At 34.9% G+C, this 24,356-nt stretch overlaps 1 protein-coding gene across 2 annotated transcripts in view; it reads right to left on the bottom strand.

Annotated features, from left to right (window-relative positions):
• Nucleotides 1-23,998, bottom strand: part of LOC128224611 (uncharacterized) — a 52,762-nt gene extending 28,764 nt beyond the window's left edge. For both annotated transcript variants that reach the window (XM_052934534.1, XM_052934535.1), the window contains exons 1-2: nt 23,848-23,998; nt 11,032-11,094 (exon numbers count right to left, since the gene is read on the bottom strand). The gene's annotated coding sequence lies outside the window, so the exon portion shown is untranslated. The remainder of the gene's footprint in view (nt 1-11,031; nt 11,095-23,847) is intronic.
• Between the last annotated feature and the right edge of the window lie 358 nt (nt 23,999-24,356).

The following is a 24,356-nucleotide window of genomic DNA, read 5'->3' as shown; positions in this document are numbered from 1 at the left end:
TTCAAAAGAAAACAAATATTTCGTAGTTCCGTACTGATTTCATGTGTGTGCTAACCATATAATGTATATCCGGCGAACAATAGAGCGCGTGCAGTCGCTACAGTCTGATATGTCCCGTGAACAATAGAGCGCGTGCAGTCTCTACAGTCTGATATGTCCCGCAAACCATAGAGCGCGTGCAGTCGCTACAGTCTGATATGTCCCGTGAACCATAAAGCGCGTGCAGTCGCTATGGTCTGATATGCCCCGTGAACCATAAAGCGCGTGCAGTCGCTACAGTCTGATATGTCCCGTGAACCATAAAGCGCGTGCAGTCGCTACAATCTGATATGTCCCGCGAACCATAAAGCGCGTGCAGTCGCTACAGTCTGATATGTCCCGCGAACCATAAAGCGCGTGCAGTCGCTACAGTCTGATATGTCCCGCGAACCATAAAGGGCGTGCAGTCGTTACAGTCTGATATGTCCCGCAAACCATAAAGCGCGTGCAGTCGCTACAGTCTGATATGTCCCGTGAACCATAAAGCGCGTGCAGTCGCTACAGTCTTATATATCCCGCGAACCATTAGTCGCGTGCAGTCGCTACAGTCTGATATGTCCCGCGAACCATAAAGCGCGTGCAGTCGCTACAGTCTGATATGTCCCGCAAACCATAACACGTGTGCAGTCGGTAAGGTCTGAAATGTCCCGCGTAAAATAAAAAGCGTGCTGTGATATGAACCGCGAACAAAAACACTCGTGCAGTCGGTACAGTCTGAAATGTCCGGCGAACAAAAACACGTGTGCAGTCGGTACGGTCTGAGATATCCCGCGAACAAAAACACATAAGTAATCTGTACGGTCTGAAATGTCCGGCGAACTAAAACACATGTGCAGTCGTTACAAACTGAAATATCCCGCGAACAAAAACACGTGTACAGTCGTTACGATTTGAAATTACCGGCGAACAACAACACGTGTACATTCGTTACGATTTGAAATTACCGGCGAACAAAAACACATATTTAATCGGTACAGTCTGAAATGTCCACATATCCGGTGAGCAATAGCACGTGTGAAGTCGGTACGGCCTGACATATCCGGTGGACAATAACACGTGTGAAGTCGGTACGGTCTGATATATCCGATGGACAATAACACGTGTGAAGTCGGTACGGTCTGACATATCCGGTGGACAATAACACGTGTGAAGTCGGAACGGTCTGACATATCCGATGAACAATAACACGTGTGAAGTCGGTACGGTCTGACATATCCGGTGGATAATAACACGTGTGAAATCGGTACGGCCTGACATATCCGGTGGATAATAACACGTGTGAAGTCGGTACGGTCTGACATATCCGGTGGATAATAACACGTGTGAAATCGGTACGGCCTGACATATCCGGTGGATAATAACACGTGTGAAGTCGGTACGGTCTGACATATCCGGTGGATAATAACACGTGTGAAGTCGGTACGGCTTGACATATCCGGTGGACAATAACACGTGTGAAGTCGGTACGGCTTGACATATCCGGTGGACAATAACACGTGTGAAGTCGGTACGGCTTGACATATCCGGTGGACAATAACACGTGTGAAGTCGGTGCGGCCTGACAATATATGTTGTACAGTAAAGCTTCTGTAGTCGGTTTTGTCTGAAAGCGTCAGATAACTATGCCTGCTTGTGAACAACGTACATTTAAACAGAAATAGAAAACAACATCCAACGCGACACGGACATTTTTGGCAAAACCGTCGAGGTCTTATATACGTTTAACAAAGAGTGATTGGTATGGAAGCCATAATTGAATAAAAGCAATTATATACAATTTCATCGTTTTTGAAATTTTCTGTTTAAAAAAAACACTATATTATCAAACTGTAAAATTTCATTCACATGTATTGTTGTGTCTGTTTTCACTCTTCAACTTTTGAATTATATATAATTTCACAGCATTGCATATTTATTTGTTATGAAAACATGTCTTTCTACTGAGGACAATGTTGCAAGTATTTGAAAAATATAAGCCTTTTAAAAAGGTCAATAAAATAAATATTAAACAATTAGTATGTACCATATTATTAAATGGACACTATCTGTAACAGTTCTGTTAAATAGGGTATATAATTCCACCAAACAACGACATCAATATCAATAAGTCGCACAAATCATCCTTGTTTTGCCCAGATACATCAAACAGCCAGCGCCATTAAGTTTTTAACGTCATAACGTGACAGGCGTGTGGGCGCCTCGTAGCGCGACAGGTAGTGGTGAGAAAACTAGTAAAGGAATTCTGAAAGGCATGACTTGCCTCAGATGACAGGATCAGGACGCTGAAAATTTCAACGAACCATGTCCTTGACAACACGTGTAAAGTAGCATGTATCAATACAAAACCTATGATATACGGTTTATCAAATGAGTGATGGCCTGGATGTTTCCCAGATGACTCAAGTGCCATAACTAAGCCCAATGCATTTTTGACGACATTTATCTAATCACGGTTGTATTTTTGTCTGGATGAATATGGTTGTTAAATAAACACGCTGGAGTTTCTCGATTTAGATTATTTTTGTTAAATGTCTACTACATGCTAAGTGATATCGTGTTTCTGTTTACCTATATTACAAATGGTGTTGTCTCATAAAACGAATTATCGGGGTTGTTTTACAAAATGCGATTGAACGCTAATAGATAACACGATGAAATAATAAAAGAAAGTTTATTCAAAGAAATATAACACACTATACATATTTGAAATAGGCAAACATTACCCGTAATCAAATTATATCATATCTTCCTTTAGTCTGATTGGCTATAAATATGAATGGTGTACGTCGAATACTTAGACTATAGTTCATAATTAGCTTCAATGTTATAATTTGGGAGCGCAAAGCGACCGCAGTCCAGGGTAATTTCATCAAGTTTTAACGCATCAACTATAATTATCTAAACGTAAAGCTAAGGGATTACCAAGCAGATTATATATTTCAATGGACAGACAGGCTTATGAATTGTCCATTAAATACTATATTTGATTGAACTTAAAACTTGATTGCTTGAATTAAAATTAAGTGGAACTCACCCGAGAACACAATTTAAAGGTCATGTAGAACGAGTTTCAAGATATCTATTTTCATCATATTTTCTTATTGTGTGTAGCTTATTGCATATTTCCATTAACTTAATTAGATTAAGCTAAAATGATGGAAACAATCGAATTGTGGTTTTGGGTTTTCCTGAATCCGAGTGAAAGGAACTGTTATTTTGAAACAAATGGAAAAAGTCGGGTCCGTTCTTCGGTAACAGTTCTTATCAATGAGTTATTCTTTGGATCCCTTCAACCAGTATTACTTCAAACAAAAAACAAAGTTTTAAAAACGAATGAATTTTGATTGATATTTTCCAAAATTGACTACCAAATGTTGAGCTATATTTGCCGTGTAGTTCCTTCCAATGTACCCTCGAGAAAGGTTTTACTCATAGCGTTCACGTGTCTTTAAAGGGACTTGCTCATGTTTTGGATCAAAATATGTTTCCCCGATAAAACATCAAAAACGCTTATTTGAAGTATTTTGGTTTTAGTGGGGTGCAATCCAATGCCGGTATAGTCAAGAAAAAATAGAAACCGACGCCTACACCACCACGCCACGAGGACTTATCCTTCTAACAATACATTGATTACATCACATAATAATGTAAATCAACCAATCTCGCTACAGCAAAGCCATTTTAAAAGCTAATGAAAAATGTCGTCTTTAAAGACGATATTTAAGTTAACATCAACATTTACTGAAGGGTTCAAGTTTTTGATATTACACCCCTAATTATTTGCCCTACTTTATTCGTCATACAAAAATGATTTATACAAAAAAGTAATGGGCAAGTCCCTTTAAATTCGTGTAATGGCCATCTTCGGGACCATTCTGAAATGCACCCGAAAATCACGTGAATTCAGGATGAACATAGGATATAATATTGACATTTGAAAGTGATATATTTGAAATTGAGAGGATCGGTGACTTGCATGTACATGAATGTCACCATTCTAATAGTTTGATGGAAGAAAGTCTCCATTGACACAAGATAATTTGTTATTCAATAGTAGCTGGATTCATGACGTGAGTAAAATATTGATTTCCAATCGTTACTCAGACGATGAACAATCATTCCTAAATAACTATCAGTCCGGGTAGATTGCCATAAAATGACTCTTAGATTGCATCCCGTTGTATCAAAGTGCGCGTGCAAGTTGTTTGAATTTAATTAGATTCGATAACATTGAAATAATCACCGTTTAGTTAAGGGCAGAGTTTGAATCATTATTGTTTATGAACTTGTCTTAATCAAACAAAGAGCATTGTCATACTCTCAAGTTATATACATGTGTGTTTATACCAAACTGTAAAATGTTAACAAACGATGATTCATATTAAACCTTTACTTTAATAATCACGTGATGGATTACCATGCATTGCCATACATTACCATGCATTGCCATACATTACCATGCATTGCCTTACATTGCCATACATTGCCATACATCACCATACATTGCCATACATTGCCATACATCACCATACATTGCCAAACATCACCATACATTGCCATTCATCACCATACATTGCCATACATCACCATACATTGCCATACATCACCATACATTGCCATACATCACCATACATCACCATACATTGCCATACATCACCATACATTGCCATACATCACCATACATTGCCATACATCACCATACATTGCCATACATCACCATACATTGTCATACATCATCATACATCACCATACATTGCCATACATCACCATACATTGCCATACATCTCCATACATTGCCATACATAACCATATATTGTCATACATCACCATACATTGCCATACATCACCATATATTGTCATACATCACCATACATTGCCATACATCACCATACATCACTATACATTGCCATACATCACCATACATCACCATACATTGCCATACATCACCATACATTGCCATACATCACCATACATTGCCATACATCACCATACATTGCCATACATCACCATACATTGTCATACATCACCATACATTGCCATACATCACCATACATTGTCATACATCACTATACATTGCCATACATCACCATACATTGTCATACATCACCATACATCACCATACATTGCCATACATCACCATACATTGCCATACATCACCATACATTGCCATACATTACCATACATTGCCATACATCACCATACATTGCAAGAAATTGACTAAATTAAAACTTGATTAAAGGCGGAATCATGATGCAAAGCAAAACGACATCAACCGAGAAAAATCAACGTCTGAAGACAAAAGGCACATACCAAATGAATATACAGCCTTGTTACGGTCAGTGAAGCAATAGCTCAACACTTAACGAGACGTAGATAATAAAGATAAGTAATCGAAAAAGCATTGCAGTGGTTTTCCTGTATGCTAATATACAAAAGGCAACTATGACTTTATATTAGCCACTTACGTCCTATTTAGTTATATACTATGATACATATATCTTGCACATCAGATAAGTATTTCCGCTGAAATTGGGCGTAATAGAAAGTTCGATCCGACATCCCAAGTTAAATTTAATGTTTCAATAGAGCACGATCGAATATATATTTATACATAAACATCAATACCACAATTAAAATATATAAGCATCAAATAGGCAATTTTAAGAGGAACGTTTTGACGACACCCTTGATCTCAAATAATTACACGTCATGGCGTCAGTAAACAACGTCACACGCATTCTTTATTGAAAAGTATAAAAATACTTGTTCTACGTCAATTTCAAACATAGTGATGATTAAGTGCGTCCAAGATAAAATATAAATAATGTGAAAATCCCACCCTCGGAAACGCTTGGCGGAAGCTTGGCGAGCCTCGTTACCGGATTGTGCGCGTGACATTTGGTCGGATTTTGCATTACGGGCCGCAAAAACATAAACAATATTATTATGCTCTTATGTGTTGTTCCTTATTTGAATAAATATACATGTAGTATGATATTCATATAAAACACACCCAGTAAACAGACTCAATGACCTCATGCGTATTACTAGTAACACCAAAAATGAGTTTAAATTAAGAGGTAGCAATTTTCAATTAATAGAGTACAGGCATTTTTTTATGAATTGGCGAGAAGTATGACAATTAGTCATTTTAGAAACTGTCGTCATATTTGACAATTGTTTTATATCAAACCAGCTTTCGATTCACACGATTATTGAATTTCAATTGTCATCATACGACGACATGTACTCTTCAAGATTAGAAAACGTAATCTGGCTGGGGAAATTAGAGTTCAAAGTGTATTTTCTATAATTGTAAATGTATCACTACTGGGAGCCAACGAGGCACGTTTCATAGCATTAAATCATTTGTATTAAGGCAGTTAATCTATAGTGTTGTGGAAAACTGTCACTGCAATGCAACTAGACTGCTCCCCGAAGTCAATGTCACTGATATTTCATATTTGCCAAGAAAGCGAATATGGTGAAATATAACAGCTTTGTGGTCAATATAATTCCCGCAAAACGATATCAAGCTAAACCAGATCGACTTCCATTTCAATTCTGTCATTTTGGTTCCATATATGCCCGTCTAAACCGTTGGAATGTTGACAAAATATTGTGTGGAAGGTCAATTGCATTTTTTGTCAAACACTTTCCTTTGCTCGAAGAGACAATGGTGATTTATTTGTGTCTGGCCAATATACAATCTCAAACCAGAAGACAGACAAAAACACTCTTATTTCCGAGAAAGGTATTAGGGTTTTGTCAATATGCCATTAATTGTTTCTCATTTGTAATCCAGTTATCACAAAGTATGCTAAACAAGTCTGAGAATGGCCAGTCTGGTTATATCATATATTCCGTTAAAATACAAAAAGGTGCTATAATTGCGCCGACCGTTCGAATACATTTTTGAAGAACATAGTTATTATGCTAGTATTCATGTACGGGCATTGATGTATATGTTTGGCAAATAATAAAACTTCTACAGTTACGCAAACCATATAGTTCTGGTGTCTGGCAACTAAGTGGACTTGCGTCGTTTGAAAGGTCTGACCATATCGGGTAAAAATGTCAAACGATCTATAAGCAAACAAATGTATAAACTGTGGGCCACAAATTCCCAGTTCCTCCCTTAGGGGAATTTATTTAGTATGATGTTCCTTAAAAAAACATATCAAAACTTACCATTTTCAAGTTCTTGTCATTTAGAAATTGGTGCTATATGCAACAAAGTGAGTGTTGTCTGTGAGATATTTGGTATTAAATGAATACATCTATTTTGAAGCTGATGAAAAAGTAAATTAATTTTACACTACATCATAACGAGTTTGTTGGAACACAAGGCATTTGTTAACATGATATGATAAGTTCTCAGTAAGACACTATTTAAAGGCATAAACTACACAATTAAGAACATCTTAAACATAAAAACCATAGGCTTTTTCAAATCAGGAATAAAACAACATTTCTTTAACTTAATGTACATTGTGTTACGTATATTGCATGTTGTTTGTTTTGCTTGAGATATATTAATGTTTACCAAATTAAGCATGATTTAGCATGTTATTACATACAAACATTACGGGCTAAGAATATTGTGGTGGAAAAGGCTTTAAAACCCACACAGTTCACGGTAACGTACATCAGGTTAAGACTATTTCATGCTTTGGTTTGCTTGAAATAAAACTATTGTGCAATTTGCATAGATGAAGCTTGCTTCTTCCTTTTGAGGGACACTAAATTTCAGTTAAATATGCTTCTTTAAAGCTGCACTCTCACAGATTGAACGTTTTAACATTTTTTTTTAATTTTTGTCTTGGAACGAGGAAATTTTTGCGAAATCCATGGAAACCAGTTATATAAGACTGCTGATAAAAAAAATATATCAAAGATTTTCATATTTAAGTTCAAAAATACATGTTTTATCCATTTTCCTTAAACTGTTAGGAACGGTTTAGGCCATAAAACATTAATTTTCGAACGGAAATATGAAAATCTACGATCTGATTTTTTGTCAGCAAACTTATATCATTGGTTTGCAGATATTTACGCAAAAATTTGCTTCCTCCAAGACACAAAATAAAAAAGTTGTAAAAATGGTATATCTGTGAGAGTGCAGCTTTAAAGTTTGAGGGTTGACAAGATAGCTAAGTGAGTAGCGCTAATAGCTAACAATCTGGTGGTCAGTGGTTTTAATTACAAATGTATGAAGGCAGTTATTTTTTTTAATCTAAAACATATTGAGGGTAACCACAGTTATATCCTTTTAAACATTTGTGATGCATCAACACACAAAATAAAACAGGATGTTACATCCGGCGCCGTGGCGTTTTAGAAGGTGTTATTAATTAAATAACCCGGCAAGATGCTCTGGGCCCTGTTTGCCTGCACACTATTGAATTAACTATAAAGATTAATAGTAAAATGCAATCACGTAGTTTACAGTTCATATTATTTTTTCCGAGGAAGCTAATAGCGGTCCAACCTAGTGAATTAATACAAGTTATATGTACACAGACTTTTTAATCTCCAACGCTAAGTCATTACTTTTTTGATCACGTTATACAATGTCACAGCCTTATGAAGTGTATAGTTTACAAATTTATCACAACTGGCCAGTCATTTTGGTGTAGATCATATAATACAATGTTACAGCCTTATAAAGTATATATTGAACACATTTATGACAACTGCCGTTACCATGGTAGTTAGTGGCGTTCAATTGAAGCAACAGCGTGTGATTGAATATGAATTGAGTTTCTTGATTGACGCTCAATTATTCATAGACATGACATTGCATAAAAGATAAAAAAGGTTCAAAAAGCACCTCAGTACCTTTATGAGTATTTCCATTCATTGAATTAGATCGAGAACATGAACAGAACATGTTTAGTTTCTATGTATAGGAGGATAGGCTTATGATCGCTTTGGCCAGCGATACATGCGTACTTTATACAAACTTTAAATATTAAAACACACAAATATGAAAATGTTCAGGCGTCACCGTTACTCAACACCTTTTTTGAAACTAGCAAAACCGACATTTATTCTGCCGTTTATATTTTCAAGAAAATGAACAAATATTATGTACGATATACTTACATTACATTCGTCTGAGTTGTGCATTTATCGGGTAATAATAGAGTGAACTTTGACAAGAAATTTTCGACAGAGGGTATTGTCATTTTTCAATTATAATGCTGTCGCACAATAACGACTTTCAGAATCCGAGTAAAGCAAAAGCGTCTGTAATGCGGATAGCGAAGTACCACTTTCTTAATGTAAGGAAGGATATCACATTTACAGAATTTATAGGATTGATAAATAAAGTGCGAAGCCATTCTTTATATCGAAATGACTTTACTCAATGAAAGATGTATAAGAGGCATGCGTAAAATATCGACTCAGGCCACTTGATTACTCAATAACTAATCAGAAAGTGGGTACATTGCAATAACATGAATCATATACTGTATAGCTCTCAGTAAGGGTGAGTCTGGTAATCGTAAAACTTTGATTGATTTCAGGAACATAGAAATGACCAACATTCAATTTACGCTGGGGACACTGTTGAATCAATACTGTCGAATCCGATTCATTCTTTGATAGTATGAGTCATGTCCGTTAAGTTCGTGGACAATGTCAATAAATCGCAAATGTGTTGAACATTAAAAACATATTACCATGTTATGCAGTCGTACTTGAATAAATGGCAGAGATTCTTGTGTTTAATTGTAGTGTATACAAAAGCATTAGCTAACATACCATTGGTTGTCCGGTTAGCGTAGTGGTTAGCGCACTCGCTTCTCACCTAGGCGACCCGGGTTCGAATCCTGGCTCGGGCGCATGTGAGTTTGGTTCTTGGACACCAAGCCGGACAAGACCACACTCTCGCGTAAAATCGGGCCAACGAGAGTGATTAATATAATGTTGTAATAACTTGTTTCACAATCGTTGTAAAATAAATATGTTTAAACTAAACTAACATACCATGACACCCCTCCCCCCACACATACAAGTTACTTCGGGGCAATAACAATAAAGCGTTTTGCCAATAGCGGTCACTTCAGTACGATATTATTTCAGATACGGTGAAATTCATTGAAAAGCAAAAACAATTAAGAACGTTACTAATGATAGATTAATGCAGAATTGTTTTAACTTTAGCGTTAAAATGATATAGCCTATCATTGTTATTTTCGTTACCTCGACAGACCAGCTGGATTACCTTGGTCATTTCAGTGAATTGAAATAACCAAAATGTTACCAATATTAAGCATAAACACTCCCAATATGACCGACCATTTAACACCAACATGTATCCGATATTAAGCATAAAAACTTCCAATATGACCGACCATGTAGATGTCAATAATTTAGTTTTTCGAATTGATATTTATATGAAAAGCTACCAAAACAAGTACAGCAGTCGAAAGTTCAAACATAAACAATCACAAACAAGAAACACGGAACAACAACACAAAACACCACAAACATCACACTATATATACGATAAATACACAAAACACCACAAACATCACACTATATATACGATAAATACACAAAACACTATGGATGTGTTTATCAAGTAGGTACCGCCATAGAGTAAAATGTAAATTTATTGGAGGTTTAAAGTATTTCATGTGCACAACCTCACTCTTCTTAACAATACCTAATAAAGTTAGTACGTAAGTGTAAAATCTTATCAATGTATGAATTAACTTAAGGAAGCTTAATAATAAAACAAATAACAATAAACGTATAGGTAAACCCGAAGTACTTCTATGATTAGGAATCCCGACTCTATCTGCAGGGTCTAACATTTTATATATCAAAGCTGTCCACGTCTCGTGTATGTGCTTTCTAATGAGCTCTTTTCACTATTACATGCTCTTCTACTCGGAGAAACGAGAACACATCTCAAATACTGCGCACAATATATGCTCATTTTCTAACACACTCAATATATATACAAACGAGACTCACCAGTTGATTTTAGTACTGAAAGGAGCTGGACTAGACTTTCTGATCGTTAGATTCTTCAGTTTTCTGAAACGAAATAAACGAAAGGAATAATATCACTTAGAATACCTTTCGAAACAGCTAATCGGATATGTTCGTCCTTTCCCGAACATTTTCGTATCATACACGTCTTGGAATGCATGTTTTAGTATTCAATGTAAATCTCAACTGGAGAACTATGTTGATGTTAAAAATAGAAAATTTAGGTAAATCTTACAATAATCATTTGTTTGTTTTTGATAGAAGAAGCCCACGTTTTAGCCTTGAAGATAATATTCAATCATGTGGTAAAACTATGGCTGCTTTCAAAGAAGTGGATTACCGAGTTCACGAAATAAATTCAATTTTGGAAATTCCTGCAGTGCGAAAGGCTACCTTAAAACTTCGAAACAAATTAGAGCTGCCACTGGAGGGACTTTTACCCCCAATCGCCACCTGGACGTAGGAATGTAAACGAATTATTTGAAAGGGTGCCATAACTCCCCCAAACATTGTTGGATTCTAACCAAAGTCAAACATAACCTATATTTTATAGTGTAAAACTGGTGTAACAAAAATATCTAAATCCATTCTTCTCGTCAAAAAGTATTATCCGGAAAAAACACATGTCGCCAAAAAATGTTGGAAAGGGACCATAAATATATATAACTCCGTCAACAATTGTGGTAAGTATATAAAGTGAAACTGACCTGTATTTTATTGAGGTAAACATGTGTACATATTTTTAAATCCACATACATAAATAATCGTCTGGACAACCATTCCTGAGTTTAACTGTCCGGAAACCGTATTTTTGGCAAATTCTAAGTTGAAAAGTGTTCATCAATCCGTAAAAAAGTGGTTTGCAACCAAAGTCGAACTTGACATTTATTTGTATGGTGTAAAGCGTGTGTTCAACAAACCGAACTTACCGTTGACACTTTTATGTTTTATCACCTGGCAATCAACAAAAAACACCTAGCAACAAACCGTCGAAAAGTTCACTAGAAAGTGCCCCTATCAAACTGGTTAAAAAGTCGCAGCTTTGAAACCATAAAACAAGCTCAAAACAATGTGATACATTGTCAGTTGATACAATATTTCTCTGTTGTTGAGTTGGCAAATGAATTCAGCACGTCCCGTTGAGAGAACAGACCTTATAACAAAAATACTCATATAGAAAAGGAGATCACAGTGTATCAATGGATTGTAACATCCAAACGAAGTCAGAGAGGAGTGTTGTTACATAATGAGTACATTAAGACGCCCATTGCGACTGATTTATGACAGTATAAATACTATTTATTACTGATAAAATCAAATCCCCGATCCTGCAGACGTGATTTATTGCATCCAACGACCAAATAAATGCAAATAATCACAAATATATCAAACCAATTAATAGATAGACAAATTAAAAGTGACTTTGCTTCGACAATACAGGACATTAAAAGACCACCAGCGTTACTACAAAAATCCATTAACCGCGCAAACCGACCGTTCCTTGTTTTCTGTCACGATATGCAAATGGATTCAAACAAGATATGCTGCAGGCTCGCAGGCATCATGCTGGCATTTTAGAGGATAAAATAATGTCACCCATGATTGAAAAAACGTTATCTAAAGTATTTTATTCCATATATCACTGGCCTATGGTGCTGTCACTTTATGACCCTGAAGTCTCAATATATTTGATTTTTTAACAATGCCTTTCGAATTTAATATGATAAGATACAATTAATACATTTACTTCTATTTTTCTAAAGTTAATCTGCAAACATAAGTGTATTATTGCATGGTTATCATGTTTTAACAAGCCTGGTGGAAACAATGCAATCATTCATTCTGTGCTAGATTTCAAAATCTTCTGAAGGATGATAAAGAAACTTTAAAATGACATTACAATGGACGTTTCCAGCGCAAAGCACGGAGCAATACGTCGAAGTGTTATGCAAGCATTGAATAGGAGTTCAAATGCCACCCAAAAAACTGTTACCGGTTATTTTGACACAAAATATTCAAGGGGCCGCAACTGGGTGGACCAATGTTAATATCTTAAACTAGTTTTACATTATGAATGAGTTCTTCACAAAAGTGTTCTTAAAAGTGCATTCTCTAATCGAAAATAAAAACATTGGTTAAGACTCCAAAGAAAGTATATATGTACCACTAAATGACTAATTATGAGCAAGTAATAAAAAAAGGTTTGGTCCTAGAATTAGGTTTTTGAAAAATAAACAAAATAGTTTTGTTTATCAACGCAGTTACAAATACCTCTTTTACAAATAAGCAAGTGGTGAATATTATGACAGATGTAAGCGACGTTGTGTCTTTTCAAAAATAATAATCTGAAAAGGTGAAGATTGTATGCGCACTTTTCCATTTATGAACAGAGTCTCTGGACAGTCATCGTGTATTCGAATAATCAAGGTGCTGAAAGCACTGATGGAAAAGCAGCTTTGATTCGAATACTCCGAAGTAAAGAAAATGCCAAAAGCATAGATGAACTAGGAGTTTAGACCATGGAACTGTATGAACAACATTGAACATCCTACGCAGTTGGCATCAGAATGTGACCGATTTGTACTGCATTGGCAGGGTTATTGCACTGTAGCAGTATTTTAGCTATTTTATGCCAGACAGATGAAGTGTTATAAGTGTTTATGAGCAATAACCAGTACTAACGGTATCCCCATATCGTAACTGTCAACTGTTTATCTTAAATCTGTGGTGATCTCCAAACATAATGTCTGAGGTTAAGTTGTCTTGCGATTGCTGGATGGATGCATTAATGGTATACCTATCGATGTAAACGGACCGATGCATCCATTTCTTGGCTCTGTTACTGTATGTCATAGTTGAAATGCGTTATGCATTTTATAGACGGGTTGCATTGTCGGAAACGTAAGAATTGAGGACTTGTGACATTACTTAAACAAAGATTATGCGTGGTGTAAAAATACCTGCCCGTTTAAATAAATAAATGGCACATTCGGAGCTTTCATTTGTGTACAATTGCTCTTTACTAAACACAACAATTTTGTTTTGTTAACACCAAGTGAGTACCTAACACTAATGAACAAGGAAATGTAAGATTCAATCCCGAACGAATAAGATTCTCACTTTAATCATCCCACCACATAATATAATATAAAAGGAACTATTTGTTCACGATGTTAGCGTTTACTGTTTCATAGCTTCCAAGATGGATTAAAACAGGAAATTGAAATTAAATTTCAGAAAGAAGTAACCCAATTCGTTTGTAGCAAAGTAATTAAAATGAAACACAGTATCTCACGGCCTCCAGATAGTGCCTTATACGCGCGTTTCTTATCCCTCTTTCATGGAATAAAATCTATTTATGGTCTCCAATCATTAAAAAAACATGTATTGTTTCAATGGATGTTTACACTTGCTAAAGGATTGATGGGTTATTTAATATCATAAGGTACTTGTAAAATTGCGAAATGAGACTAAAATCGCGTTTATATATACACCCTGACTCGTGTGCATCTTAAATCACAAAATACGTGATTTTTCTAAATAAGTCCTCAAACTGTAATATGTTTTAAGTGACGCCCTATGAAGGTGGTAAATAAAGGTCCAATGGAAGATATTAAAGACACAAATCAAGATAGACGCATAAAAGAAACGTGTTAATTTAAAAACCATTACTATGTTTCACGCATTTGAATTTAATGATGATTCCCCCCTCCCCAACATACTCTTCCCCCTCCTCCCCCCACAAAAAGTATGTCGGTACAGATAAAACAATATTAGCTTTTAACGCTTTTTCAACTTAGGATAGCCTAGTAGCTTTTCATTAGAAACCTCATTAAAAAGGCTTTTTTATTTGTACACAAACCATTTTTTTGTGTTTTTCTTTTTATAATTTTGAAGTTAAAAAAATTCAAAAGAGTTAAACATAATAATGCACTAAAATTAATCTCCCTAGATATTGTATCTTTAACAAAATACGTGCCTCACAGATCAAACGGATATTAATCAAATGTATAAATATCCTGATTGGAGAAAAAAACAACAATTGTACAAAAAACGTTCTGCGTCCGCTCTATCACGGCAATGTTTACATAGGGTTATCATCACTTGAACTGTATACGTTCTGCGTCCGCTCTATCACGGCAATGTTTACATAGAGTGATCATTACTTGATACTGTATACGTTATGCGTCCGCTCTATCACGACAATGTTAACATAGAGTGATCATCACTTGATAGTGTATACGTTCTGCGTCCGCTCTATCACGGCAATGTTTACATAGGGTGATCATCACTTGATACTTATTATGTTCTGCGTCCGCTCTATCACGGCAATGTTTACATAGGGTGATCATCACTTGATACTGTATACGTTCTGCGTCCACTCTATCACGGCAATGTTTACATAGGGTGATCATCACTTGATACTGTATACGTTCTGCGTCCGCTCTATCACGGCAATGTTTACACAGGGTGATCATCACTTGATACTTATTATGTTCTGCGTCCGCTCGATCACGGCAATGTTTACATAGGGTGATCATCACTTGATACTGTATACGTTCTGCGTCCGCTCTATCACGGCAATGTTTACATAGAGTGATCATCACTTGATACTGTATACGTTCTGCGTCCGCTCTATCACGGCAATGTTTACCTAGAGTGATCATCACATGATACTGTATACGTTCTGCGCCCGCTCTTTCACGGCAATGTTTACATAGGGTGATCATCACTTGATACTGTATACGTTCTGCGTCCGCTCTATCACGGCAATGTTTACATAGAGTGATCATCACTTGATACTGTATACGTTCTGCGTCCGCTCTATCACGACAATGTTTACATAGGATGATCATCACTTGATACTGTATACGTTCTGCGTCCGCTCTATCACGGCAATGTTTACATAGGGTGATCATCACTTGATACTGTATACGTTTTGCGTCCGCTCTATCACGGCAATGTTTACACAGGGTGATCATCACTTGATACTTATTATGTTCTGCGTCCGCTCTATCACGGCAATGTTTACATAGAGTGATCATCACTTGATACTGTATACGTTCTGCGTCAGCTCTATCACGGCAATGTTTACATAGGGTGATCATCACTTGATACTTATTATGTTCTGCTTTGTATATGGGCATGTCAGGTAGAGTGTACGTTTCCGGTTAGACCAATAGACCCTAAATCGCTCATCATCACAAAAATGTTCATGATGTTACCGTAGGAAGCGCGGGAGTTAATTACATTAAGCGCGCTAGAGCTTCTTCAGATTACAGAATGAACAAACGAAAAATGCGACCGATCGTTTTATTTACATTTTTTTAACCGATTGAAATAAGAAAAGAAAATGTCTGCAACTGACTATTGTCCGTACAAGAATCGATATTGGAGACATACCATTGTATAAAAAATAGCGCTAATCTAATTGCTCCAAGTCTTGAAATAATTAAGGACAGCATATAATTCCCATTCGGGTTATACATGATGGCAATTAAATGTTCTCTACACCAAACAATATTAGAAGAATAAAGGTAGAATTATTTCTTTCATGATTATCGATGAAATATGGAAAGTTCTCAGTGTAAAAACAATAGTGAAAATATCAATTATATGTTTATCTATGATCATTATTTGGGTGAAATAAAATACGACCTTACACTGAAATCAACAAATATCTTCTGTGTGTTGTGTTTGTCTGTGTTTATAAGGTACAATGGAGGGCATTTCTATCCTAGAAAAACGGCCTACTCTTTCAGTGGTGTTCAATGATTTCGGATTAAAAAAACAATTCGGCTTAAATACAATTTCTTTCACGATGAAATGATATCTGCCACATGAATCTTTCGAAAAAGAAACACGTAGTCTATAGCATGTCACACAAAAGCTAAAAATAGTCACAAATTGACAGTTTGCATGTCAACGGCTGTTGCTTAATTATTGTTTATTGCCGGATAGGATTGCAAATGGATGGCTTATACAATATTAACTATATATGACTATATTTGAGATCGTAGTCTAACGATGATAGATTCAATACGTCATTGTGACGGATGGCGTAGGTCGACATTTGAATATATTTCGGGATGCGCGGTAATTAAAAAATCGGCATTCCGTCAGCACACTCTCAAAAACTGTTATATGTTAAGCAATATTTGTATACGAAGGAGTACACAGTATGCACAGTGAGTGGGGTTACCGCAGTTCTCGGCTATATAAATGTATCACCAGCATTCATTGTATCGTGTTTTATAAAGGTCAAGGTTGTCCGGTTAGCGCAGTGGTTAGCGCACTCGCTTCTCATCAAGGCGGTTCAATTCCCGGCCTAGGCGCATGTGAGTTTGGTAAGTAGTCACCAAGCAGGACATTTGTGTTTTTTTCTCCGAATACCCCCACAAAAAATGACAACACTCGCATTATCGCGCAAACAAGAGAGACTAAATATAAGTCAATCTAATTTTAATCACAATCGGTGTAAAATAAATACATAATTGAAAACTATAACTTACTCATCGTGGAAACTAAACCAAGGTAATGACGTATGACGTTATGGCCAATGACGTCAAGTTGGTCATGGACACCAATAAACAAAACGGAGTGCACGAAAACATTGCAGCAATTGGAAAGAAATATCTATAATAATGTTAATTAACAAATTTTCTTTAACACACTTCCAGATCAACTTATGGTTGATTTTTAGCATGTTATTGGACTTAGTTAGCATAGTTTGATACTTACAATTGAGGCATAAGTTTCATTGCAACAGAGTAAAAGTGACAATGTAACCATATCCCAATAGAACGAAGTAAAACAACCAGATCATGAATTCCTTAAAGATAATAGCGAGGCTCGGCTTAATATTCTCGATTTTTCGATTGAAATAACATAACATTGCATAACATTCTTAGGTATTAAAATGCATTCAGCCAAATTATTAATAAAACTAGATTTTACCAAAAAATATTTATCGCGATTATCAAAATTCCTTTAAAAGGCTTATTACTCTTCCTAATGAGAATTTAACTCATCAATAATACCAGAACAAGAATAGTGTGCTTAGCTTTATCATGTTATAAATGAATTAAAATTGTTCGAGTTATTTGGACCAGGGACTATCAAATGGCATACACAAAACGCGATTTTGAGTTTTACTTAGTTTTTTTTAAATTTAACTCTTCTGTGCTTTTCTATTCACATCCGACTATTCAGCTGAAGTGCATATCAGCTGACATTTAAACTTACGTAGAAGAATTACTTTTGATGAAACAATGACCCATGAATATTGATTATCTCCTGTTTATTTACAACGTGATCTTCTTTACAAAAATATCAATCATTAATGAACAATGAATTAAAGATGGTGTGCAAATGCCATCAATATGCAAATAGATTGGCAAGGTAATACACAAGCTAGACTCTGTTGACAGACACATATTAAATGGATGCGTTAATTTATGATGATTAAGTTTGTAAAGAAATGCGTTGCAATTTCACTGTCAGGGATTTTACGAGAGTCTGGCATGTTATAAGTATAATTGATGTGTCTTTCAATCCCCTCATGATGTTATCAGTTACCACATATTGTTCAAATGGCGTATTCACATGCAAACAGTTCTTGAACACAATTAGAGGCGTCGTGTTGTATTTCAATGTCTGTCAAATATAAATTAAGGAGTTATTTGAAAAGTTTTTTAGAAGAAGTACAAGGTGTATTTTGCAATATGCTGTAAAAACGGTTTCAATAGTAGATCTGGGTCATAAATCTTAAACTGAGTGAGAATGCTCAGGTATACCCGTTACGGGCGGAATCAATGCAATACATATCCTTACATTTTTATATTCAAACGCAGTTTACGCCCAAAACGGGCTTACTCCCTATGGAAATTAACGATTGTCACCCTTACGATATTTATTGAAATATTCAAATGAGTTTTCGAAAAAAGAATGCCGCGATGCAAGGGACAGTGTTGAACATACTGAAATTGTCTTTCTCAATGTGACCGATACTCAAAGTTTCAAATACAAACATACTTTTCAAAGTGTGTTAAATACTTCTTGTTATGAACTACAAACATAAAGAAATGTATACGTCTGAGATCCGTGTCATTTAAACATGGGTTAAGCTGTGCTTGTCTTTGCGGAGCCTATTAGATGATAACGTTGTATGTACTTTATGTAATGCAATGGTATCCATTTTCTAGACACGTTTTTTTTTATTTAGTTAGAGTGTCATATCTTTTTTGAGAAATTAAGGCCATGGTGATAATATTAGTTGCATATTGTATCTCAAATCGTACTTATTTGAAAATGCATCGTCAAAAAATCATAAGACATTGTTAGTTCAAATATATTCATTGAGAAATAGTTCACATCGTTATATCAACATTTGGTACATGTCATATATATATACAAATAAACAACATTGGATGGGAAAACAAGCTTCTTAGACAATTAATATTTAAATTCCTTTTTTGAGACAGATTTACTAAACAGTGCATGACGTTTTTATAATGATAACATTTATGTAAATAGACGCGTGACTATTTAAAAAACAACAACAGTATATTGTGTAAAGAAAGAACAAAAACAATACTCTTATCGTAATTAGCTTATTATCTAAAACATGTAATGTTACGGTTTACTATTCTCTCAATTGATCATACTTTAGATTTAAACTTTTCATGATATCAATACTGTTGTAAAAGACACACCAGTTCCCGCAGCAAACAACACACACATCGACACTAATCCCGTACTAGACCTATTGAAAGAATGTAGTTAGAATTTCTATATATTTTAAGTACTTACTACAGTTTGGCATCAGCATTTAGAAATATTTTTTAGATTTATTTTAATTATGACCAGATGCATTTCGAATATTTTATGAATGACATACGTTGTGTTCATGACATAAATCCCTCAACCTATAAGAAAAATGCTTTCCAGACATGCCATATTATAATTAAATATCATTTGTCTCATTAATTGTTATAATCCAATCAATCACAACCCAATCCACTTGGGAATGCCTTAGGTAGGGAAACACTGACACGTGGATTTAGATCGGCGAATGAGACATAAATCTAAACCGAACTGCGAAAAGAAGCAGTTATAAGCTTTTGACACTCAGCCACTCGATATTTATAGTCATACCAGCGCAGCTAAATGTACGTAGCTGTTTTGTGGAATTAATCAGGCGATCAATATTCACTCACGTAATATAATTTTCTTTCCCCTATTTTTCTTGAATATTTTAGCATATTTTAATGTTTCGAGAATTCGCCAACGGATAAAGTATTATTAATGGAATAACATCGAACGTCGTCGTTGAAACATACAAAACAGATTGCAGGCACTAGCATAAGCTTAATATTTAACGAATATCTCGCGTAGAACCACAGGGTTTAAGGCCTGGTAGACATCGAGCCAGGCAAAGCGTCACATTTCAACGACAGTTAATATCAAAATATCTTTAATAATTCTTCATCAATCAAAAGATCATAGGGAGAGGTGGATAGTAAACCGGTCTACAAGTTCTCAAGGTAAAACTTGTCCCGCCATTTATCAATAATTTATAAAACTATATATGGTTGACAATGGCTTTTGGGTGATAATTGCCCCGATGGGAAGAATAATTCGCAAGCAATAAATTGTCTTAAAGCCAATAATACATATATCTGTCTTCGTACTCCATCTAGTGCATTATGGACGTATGCCATTCAGCTGACGTCACGTCATGACAAGTGTTATTGTGCGAGCTTAAATATATCAGAAAACAATAACGAACGTCATTAAAAATATAGCTTATTGCACTATAACGTGTCTTCCTTGAAATTTGAACCAGTCACATAGCGCCTCGTGAAATCCGAATCTACAAAAATCCACTCATGTCGAATACAACCTCCAGGATCAAACGCAGTACTGAAAACCACTTACATTAAAATTGTAATAGTGATATATTCTTAGCTTTATCAATCAGAAATATTAGAATAGTGTATTATCTGAACCAATGGAAACAACCTTTTAAATGAAGTGTAATAATTATTTACTCTTCTCTTGTTTGCATTAAGTGCCGCACAACTGTTTATTCCGTCTTTGAAACAATGTGTTCCAACCCTCTCAATAGTCGTCAGAGTCAGAGTTGCCCAAAACCAAATATTGGAAGGCATTATTTAAGCAGACTTTGTTATGTTGGAACAATGGGATGTCAAAAACGTGTCAGAGCACATGTCTTTGAGAGATCTTGAGTTTGCTTAACGTTTGATTGAAAGAGTTCCATTGACAAACAACAGACAATGGTAATTTCCTATAGCCCGCCTATTTGACGTATAAAGGTAAATTTGAAAATGGTTGACGTCTATTCAAGAATCGCCAACTTATTTAATAAAAGCAATTCGTTGATGAATCGTATTTTACACAAACAGCGTGCAATCAAAATGATTTTCTATTCTATTCACGAATATCTGATTGATTCTGATAACTCTGCTTTTAGTCCGTATTTACACTCGTATCTGAGACGTTATCTCTTGTGTTTGTTCAAAGAGAGTGTCGACCAATATTCCTTTTACGGTTTGTTTGCTATGAACGACAGTTTTTGCGTTATTTACAGTATTTTCAATGTTATCTTTTCCTGCAGAGCCTTCTTCTGTTTGAAAAAAAATGCTTTGAAATTATTTACTTTAATACCTTTGCAGCAAATAAGGATGTGCTTCGTTGAAATCATTTGCTATGGTTATCATCATTTTGGGCAAGGTTTAAAATTGGGTGTCTAAATGCTTTTAAATAATGAGTGATATAAAAAGACTTCAAAAAACATATATATGTTATTTTGTTACCCTAACAAAGTATGTAAAATGAGCTCTATGTGAAGGGGATTTTTTTAAATGCAGCTACTGTGGTGATGTATGCTAATATTTTATTAATGAAATAAAGAGTGGTCGTGATGTTTTGCTTAATGATCAGAATAAGGTATGACATATATGTCGTTTAAAACGTGATATTACTCTGACGGTAATCAATATGAATTTTATCATAATCAAGTCTAATCGTATCAATCATAAATCATCCGCGGAAAACCAATGACATTAACAACTTTGTTTCGAGAAAAATATCAGCAGTACAATTGCTGACAGAAGAATTATTCAGGTGATCAATAATATGCGTAGTAAAACAATTAAGTTAACATTCTTTGAGAAGCCCTCTTAAGCGGTAATCCCATCATTTATCGGTTAACCTATTTTGATGATGGTATGGTCTGTTTGTGGTGATTGTATTTGTGTATGTGGTGTTTATAAGTTTCTTACATGGTCTTTTGTGTTGTTTTTGTGTTCGTACATGGTGTTAATCATTTATTGTCTCTCGTCCATGGTCTGTTTATGGTGTTTATCGTTGTGTATGTGGTGTCTATCAGTTTATGTCTCTAGTACTTTTCCGTTTTGGCACTTACCGTGTGTCACTAAACATATGGTTTTGTTTCGAGCGACTACTGGGTTTGTTGCTATAGATTTCACTGTAGTATTGATAAATGAAAAAAGTTATTTGATGTACATCATGCAATAGAACCCATTTTTCTGGTTATTAAATGTTTTATATTCAAATCACAACTGGAAGGGATGTGTCAAACCTAATCTCACTTTAAATGGCAAAGTTTTATTGGTTACGGATTAAATAAGTAATTGCAAAATTTAATTGTTAAATTCAATATCAATTTTGTATGTGAAATACGGCCAGTCCAGATCCTGCCAACTGATCCGCAACTTTAAGTTAAATCATTTGACGAAAACAATTTGCATTTGTATTAAAATAAAATAAAATATTAAATAAAAATGAGCGTTAATTTTAAAAAAAATCAACATTATCAAACACATTGGAACTGATTTTCAAGATCAGACTCAGAAATGCGAATTTCCTTAACATTATAATTCAAATTTAATACAAAAGTGTTTATAGTTTATTTGAATGCAATATTAATAGTGAATGGTAAAACCTCTTTAAATGACTTTATCAGCAATTTTATTTTTCAAAGTTCTAGCAAAAGAACAATGTGCACGTTTGTGACTTAGGGGTCTTTGTGCATCTGAGTTCAACTTTTTGCTTTTTTAGGGCACCTGCTGGTTTTTCTTGGCCTTTTTACCCTAAGTAATAAACAGCATAACATCAATTGCAATTTGGCAAAATATTTTTTTCTGCGTAGTTTTCTGTACTTTTTGAATCAAAATGTTCAAGTTAAGAGATAAATAAAGTTATCAATAAAATATACACTCGCATAACCACTTGATCAATAAATGAGCAAATCACAGCGGATATAAGCACCTCGAACATCGTTTTAAAATCATCAGTTATGTGTCCATACAGGAACTATGCTACCATTGAACTTAAATTAACAAATAAATTAAATGAATTTAAATTACTGTTAAATTCACAGACATGTGTACCTCTACGCTGTATTCAAATACATCATAGATTAAATAAAAAAAGCGATCAGCAATTAAAGAGACTGAGAACATTCAAAAATGAGTTTTTCTATCAATGTGTTCCTTTTACTAAATGCGTATATATCCTACACATTGATACTTACTCATTCATATATTTATGTCCGTTTACACTATAACATGATTTGTTTGAATAAGAAAACACCATGTAGGCTTTCTCGAATTCAAAATGAAAATTAACGTTAATAAAGTTAAGACATTAAAACATATTGTTTGCATATCTGTATTCTTGTGAAAAATATTGTTAAAATGTTTAGATTAAAACTTGCTTTTGATGTCAAACAACTACAGATAGAGCACATACCTTGTCTTTTCAATTTGTATATCTCCAATTTACCTTTTATAAAGGTACATTTAAAATATGCCTTGTGTCTAACTGCACTTTCTTATTATTCAAAAATTAATCATACTTTTTGAGGAACCGTTTTAAACAGGAAAAACTATGACAATAAATAAAAACGTCTAAGTTCTATTTACAAGCATGGCTTAAACAATTCGCTCTTCTAAGACTATCAATATTCGCATTGCAGTTATATTGGACTGGTTCATGACATCACTAAAGGAAGGGTATGTTATTGGAATAAGGATTCTACAGGTTTTATCGGACAAACAGATGTCTGATACTGTTGCCGTGCAGTAACACTTATGTAAGGAGAATTATTTATTTGCTGAAAACTTTCACACAAAAGGATCAGTTCGAAAATAAAAATATGAAAATGGTATTGTAAGATTTAAACTTATTCTCATTCACAACAATGGTACGTGAAATGTTTATGCCATTATTCCTAAGAATGTTTTACTAACAAGTAACTA

The sequence above is a fragment of the Mya arenaria genome, chromosome 17 (assembly GCF_026914265.1).
Source record: "Mya arenaria isolate MELC-2E11 chromosome 17, ASM2691426v1".
Taxonomy (NCBI): domain Eukaryota; kingdom Metazoa; phylum Mollusca; class Bivalvia; order Myida; family Myidae; genus Mya; species Mya arenaria.
The sequence above is the reverse complement of the archived record's forward strand: the minus strand, read 5'-3'. Positions and strand labels throughout refer to the sequence as shown.